The 6,573-nt window shown below is 43.5% G+C and overlaps 1 non-coding gene across 1 annotated transcript; it reads left to right on the top strand.

The window, feature by feature from the left end:
- On the top strand, positions 1-3,106 carry LOC106563739 (uncharacterized). Its single transcript, XR_014379473.1, has 5 exons — positions 1-551; positions 650-943; positions 1,572-1,826; positions 2,061-2,183; positions 2,301-3,106. It is a non-coding gene; the product is annotated as an uncharacterized LOC106563739 (transcript).
- The last annotated feature ends 3,467 nt before the right edge of the window (positions 3,107-6,573 follow it).

Raw genomic sequence — 6,573 nt, forward strand, 5'->3', positions numbered from 1 at the left:
AGCTCAGTAGCTCTGCCTGGCCTGTGATCAGCCTGCTCTTCATGGAGAGAAGAAGAAGTGTTATTGTGTTATTGACTGTGCGTTTGTTTATTCCATGTGTAACTCTGTGTTGTTTTTTGTCGCACTGCTTTGATTTATCTTGGTCAGGTCGCAGTTGTAAATGACAACTTGTTTTCAAAAAGCCTACCTGGTTAAGAAAAGGTGAAATCATTTGTATATTTTTTAAAGTGAAAACATGAGTAGGACATGGAGGTGAGTTGACATTGTATACACTGTGGCTACTTGTAAGCACCAAATATTTTTTTACATTTCTCTGTTCAGTGAGTGAAACTTGTAGATTGTTTAAACCCATACGCTGTGGTTTCATGACTAGAGGGCCATTTCCCCATAGCAGGAAACAGAATTGTCTGAGCGTAATGACAACTACACATTCATTTCTTGCCAAACTTTCTAGTTTACAAACATGTCCTCACCCCATACTCTGAGAGCTTTAACATCTACTGGTGGGCTTCCAATGTGGATGTTGCTTCTTCACCTCTACATAAGATATGGTAAGTAGGCTGAATAGTTTTTCTTGATAATCCCAAAATATTTTAAATAATAGTTTTTTGCTCATCTATTTTAAAGCATTGAAATGCTTTATTTTCAGATGTTGCAGAAGACATCAGAGTAGTTGGACGAGTAGGAAACTCCATATTCCTTCACCCTAAAATGCACTTACACGCCAAGATCTCTGACGTAAGATGGAAATATGTTAATACAAATATGTTAATAGCTAGAAATGGTACGCTTGTTAATTTAACGGATAGATGTGAGATCTTTCTAAATGGTTCACTGAAGTTTAATGAAGGACTGAAAAAAGACAGTGGAAATTATACTGTGCAACAATACAGTGAAAATGGAGATTTTCTATCCGAGCAGCACATTGAGCTCAGTATTCTAGGTGAGTTGTTTGAAATTACTGCAAATTTAGACACCTGCTATAATCTAAAACATAATTTTTCAATTTGTCAGGGATGTTTTAGCACAAGCATACACATCTATGTTGATTAAAGGGGCAATCTACAATTCAAACAATAATGGTGTACACCCAGCCATTGTTTTGGTAAACAGCTGAGGGATGGGGCTGTAAAAATGCATCCACTCTCAAATTAAGACTAAGTTATGGATGCACAATATCAAAATTATTGTTTTAACAATGTTTTGAAGCTACACAGTTTGTTTACAATCACATTGTCTATAAACAATGGAGTAAAACAGGCTTATTTTGGGTTCTGGTGGGGTACAACAGTTGAACTAAGCTCATGAGGCATTTATAAGTAATATTCTTCAAGAATCAATGGGTATATCATTAATTTAAGTCCAAATATCGATGTACCCACTTGCAAATTGCCCCTTTAATGTAAGAATTAAAGTTATTTTTAGATTTTTGCTTTCGTTAATTTATTGTCCATTAATGTTAATGTATTTGCTTCATTTTGACTGAAAATAATATTCTCTGTTGCAGCTTGTTGATTGACTTTGCACTGTGTGAGTGTATATTTGTGTGACATGATTGATTTACATTTCAGAACCCGTCTCCAAACCAAAGGTGAGAACCTCCTGTACTTTTCATGGGAGAGTTGTTCTGACCTGCTCTGTTGATAAAGGAGACAGCGTTGTGATGAACTGGACCGAGCAGCCATATGCCTGGACAGGGTCCAATCAGACCCTGAGCTCAGGTCCTGTTCTATTCCTGGACAGCTATACGCCTGGAAACCTGACCTGTGTGGCAATGAACGAAATAAGTGAAGAATGCTTCAGTCCAGTTGTCCCGACATGCAGAGGTACAGTAACTCCTCATGGACTTTCTGCATACTATTGGTCCAGAACCGTTCTCTCTGCACAGTACAGTAGACCTGCCCATTACTTGTCCTTTAATTGGGTAGGACAGAATATATTGAACCAAGCTTTGACAGCACAAATATGAATCAGGGGACAGGGTACTACAGAACAAAGTACCATTTTTAAGATTCATGAATATATTTAGAATTAAACTGTGGCATTTGTTTTGGGAAAAGGTCGCACATCAGCGGTGGCTGCATTTGGGCTCTTTGCATTTGCAATGACGACACTGGCCGTCGCCATTCTAAATTTGAAGATGAGGTGTCAGAAAAAGAAAAAAGGTAAAAATCTGACTGAATGTAAGTATCTACTTTATGCATTTTTGTTGTATTTCTATGGAAAATTCACATGAAACATTTCTATGGAAAATTCACATGGAACATTCCATTTCTCAAACTGCACTGTTGTGTGTTTAGATGTGGAGGAGAACACCTACATTGAGATGCGTGGGAATTTATGCAACAAATGTCCTCAGGAGGAGACCACAATCCACCTGGACCAAGACACCTCCCATTACGTTAACTCACAGCAGAGAATTTCACACAGTACATTTCCATCACAGTTTATTAAGTGATAGTTAATAAGACTTAAAGTTAGTGCATTCATCTTAAGTTAGTTGGTGAGACAACCACATATCACAGTCGTCGTCATTTCATCATAGTTTGTGTACAGTAACAAGTATTTTATTTTAACACCGCTTTATGATTATGAATGTATATTTTGTAAGATGTTGAAATTGTATGCAACTACGCACCGTAATTACTGATCATTTTTTACAATTCATTATGGTGTATTTCTGTGATAGATGTATTTTTGTTGTATAGTCGTAGAGCCTAGAGAAGTGACATATAATGCAACGGTTGTTGTCGGGAATAGAGGACCAAAACGCAGCAGGAATGTGGATGCTCATCTTGTATTTATTTTTAAATAAAAAGAACACCAAAATAACAAAACGAAGAACTCACGAACAACAAAACAGTCTTGTCATGCTCACACAGGCAAAACAAGAAACAATCTCCCACAAACACTTAACCAAACACATACCCATATATAGGACTCTCAATCAGAGGCAACTAGAAAACACCTGCCTCCAATTGAGAGTCCAACCCCAATAAACTAGACATAGAAATACAAAAGACTAGAGACCACATAGAAATACAAACCTAGAACATAACGCCAAAACTAACTAAACCAACACCTTACTAAATAAATCACCACCCCGAACCACATAAACAAAATACCCTCTGCCACGTCCTGACCAAACTACAAAATACAATAACAAATAACCCTTATACTGGTCAGGACGTGACAGTACCCCCCCCCCCTAAAAGTGCAGACCCCGGATGCACCTCATAAATAAACAAAAAAACAACAACAAAAAATTCCCCCTAAACTAAAGGGAGGGAAGGGAGGGTGGCTGCAGGGTGACTTGTGCTACACCCCCCCTCCCCAACCCACCTATACAGGAGGTGGTTCTGGCTCCGGCCTACTGTCCTCCAGACTGCAGACAGACTTGCTCAGTTTCGGGCCGTAGGCAGACTCCCATCGTTCCGGATCGTAGGCAGACCTCTTCCGTTCCACACTGTAGGCAGACTCATTCGATACACAGTTAATCATCTTTAGCTCCGGATTGTCAACAGACTTACTCAGTTCCGGGTTGCTGATCGACTCCCTTGGTTCCGGGTCATAGGCAGACTCACCCAGTTCTGGGTCCCAGGCAGATTCCCTCGGTCCCAGGTCGCAGGCAGACCCCTTCGGTTCCGGGTCGCAGGCAGACTCCCTCGGTTCCGGGTCGCAGGCAGACTCCCTCGGTTCCGGGTCACAGGCAGACTCCCTCGGTTCCGGGCTAGACACTGTTGCCGGATATTCGGACTGCACACTGTTGCCGGATACTCTGGACTGCACACTGTTGCCGGATACTCTGGACTGCACACTGTTGCCGGATACTCTGGACTGCACACTGTTGCCGGATACTCTGGACTGCACACTGTTGCCGGATACTCTGGACTGCACACTGTTGCCGGATACTCTGGACTGCACACTGTTGGCAGATACTCTGGACTGCACACTGTTGCCAGATACTCTGGACTGCACACTGTTGCCAGATACTCTGGACTGCACACTATTGCCGAACTCTCGAGGCTGGGCTGACGCACTGGAAGCCTGATGTGTGGTACTGGTACTGGATGTGCCAGTTTGGGGACACGCACCTCAGGGCTAGTGCGGGGAGCGGGAACAGGCCGAGTCGGACTGGGTTGACGCACTGGAAGCCTGATGCGTGGTGCTGGTACTGGAGGTATCAGCCTGGGAACACGCACCTAAGGGCTAGTGCGGGGAGCGGGAACAGGCCGAGTCGGACTGGGTTGACGCACTGGAAGCCTGATGCGTGGTGCTGGTACTGGAGGTATCAGCCTGGGAACACGCACCACAGGGCTAGTGCGGGGAGCGGGAACAGGACGAGTCGGACTGGGCTGACGCACTGGACCGTAGAGGCTTACTGGCGGTCTCGAGCGCAGAACTGGCATCGCTCTTACTGGCTGGATGCCCACTTCCCCCTGGCAAATGCGGGGCGCTGGTATTGCGCGTACCGGCCTAAAAATACTTGGCCTCGCCACAGTACCCATTACCCCGAAGCACGGGACCTGTCCAGTCACTGGTAGCCCAAAAAAGGTACGGGGATTTGGCCTTGTGCTCACTCCTCACCCAGCCAAACTACCCGTGTGCCCCCCCCCAAAAAAAAAATCTTGGGGCTGCCTCTCGGGTTCCTTTAAATCCTCCACAGCCCTGGAAATGCCTCTCCTCAACTCTGCCCATGTCTCCTTTTCCCGACAGTCCATATCATATTCCCATCGCTCCCTTCTCCGCTGCTTGGTCCTATTGTGGTGGGAGATTCTGTAACGGTTGTTGTCGGGAATAGAGGACCAAAACGCAGCAGGAATGTGGATGCTCATCTTGTATTTATTTTTAAATAAAAAGAACACCAAAATAACAAAACGAAGAACTCACGAACAACAAAACAGTCTTGTCATGCTCACACATGCAAAACAAGAAACAATCTCCCACAAACACTTAATAACCAAACACATACCCATATATAGGACTCTCAATCAGAGGCAACTAGAAAACACCTGCCTCCAATTGAGAGTCCAACCCCAATAAACTAGACATAGAAATACAAAACACTAGAGACCACATAGAAATACAAACCTAGAACATAACCCCAAAACCCTGGAACTAACTAAACCAACACCCTACTAAATAAATCACCACCCCGAACCACATAAACAAAATACCCTCTGCCACGTCCTGACCAAACTACAAACTACAATAACAAATAACCCTTATACTGGTCAGGACGTGACATATAGGGCATTATTTCATCTGTATTTTGATATTTTATCATACCCGTAGTCGCATAACTTCATTTTCAGACTTAACCACTAGGTGAAAGCATTACAGTATGATAAAGAAACAGGATGACTAGAGGTGAGAAGAAACATCACAGGATTACTGTCATTACATCAATAGTTGTTTCAATATATATGGACACTGCTGGGACGACTGTAAATTATTCAATTTCAAACTGTTCTGGTTATTATTGTCTAATGTATGTTTTTCTTCAAAATGTCCAGATAGAGGACTCCTGAGTGGCGCAGCTGTCTAAGGCACTGCATCTCAGTGCTAGAGGTGTCACTACAGACCCTCGTTTGATTACAGGCTGTATCACAACCGGCTGTGATTGGGAGTCCCATAGGGTGGCGCACAAATGGCCCAGTGTCGTCAGGGTTTGGCCAGAGTAGGCAGTCATCGTAAATAAGAATGTGTTCTTAACTGAATTGCCTAGTTAAATAAAGGTATAGCCAGGGCTCTCTGTTCCTGGAGAGCTACCATCCTGTAGGTTTTAACTCCAACCCTGTTCTTGAAGAGCTCCTGGGTTTTATCTCCAACCCTGTTCCTGGAGAGCTACCACCCTGTAGGTTTTAACTCCAACCCTGTTCCTGGAGTGCTACTGTCCTGTAGGTTTTATCTCCAACCCTGTTCCTGGAGATCTACCATCCTGTAGGTTTTAACTCCAACCCTGTTCCTGGAGAGCTACTGTCCTGTAGGTTTTATCTCCAACCCTGTCCTGGAGATCTACTGTCCTGTAGGTTTTATCTCCAACCCTGTTCCTGGAGAGCTAATATCCTGTAGGTTTTATCTCCAACCCTGTTCCTGGAGAGCAACCGTTCTGTAGGTTTTAACACCTACCCTGTAGACATAATTAGTCAGGTTACAGACCATGTATCTAGGCCTAAAACCCCTAAACATAACATGTAAGGTTACAGAGAATGTAGATAGGCCTAAGACCCCTAGACATAATCAGTCAGGTTACATACCATCCAAGACTTCACGGCAGAAGCACTACAAGGACCGTTGACGCAAGGAAATGTCCCGCCATCACAAGAGTCTTCTGAGCCTGTGTTGCGACCTGATTAGAATTTGGTTTTTACTGATAACAGGTTTATTTTGTTTAGTAAATTTATTTTTCGGTAGTTTGTATGATTCGTTTTTTTTGGGGGGGGGGGGGGGATCTGTATTATCCACCCACACAGTAGGTGGCGGAATGCACATTTAATTGCACATTTAACGCCATTATACCATAGAAGAAGATGAGGCCTTTCATTGGTTTTGAGTCTTGAGTTTTGGCAT

The sequence above is a fragment of the Salmo salar genome, chromosome 11 (assembly GCF_965601325.2).
Source record: "Salmo salar chromosome 11, fSalSal1, whole genome shotgun sequence".
Taxonomy (NCBI): domain Eukaryota; kingdom Metazoa; phylum Chordata; class Actinopteri; order Salmoniformes; family Salmonidae; genus Salmo; species Salmo salar.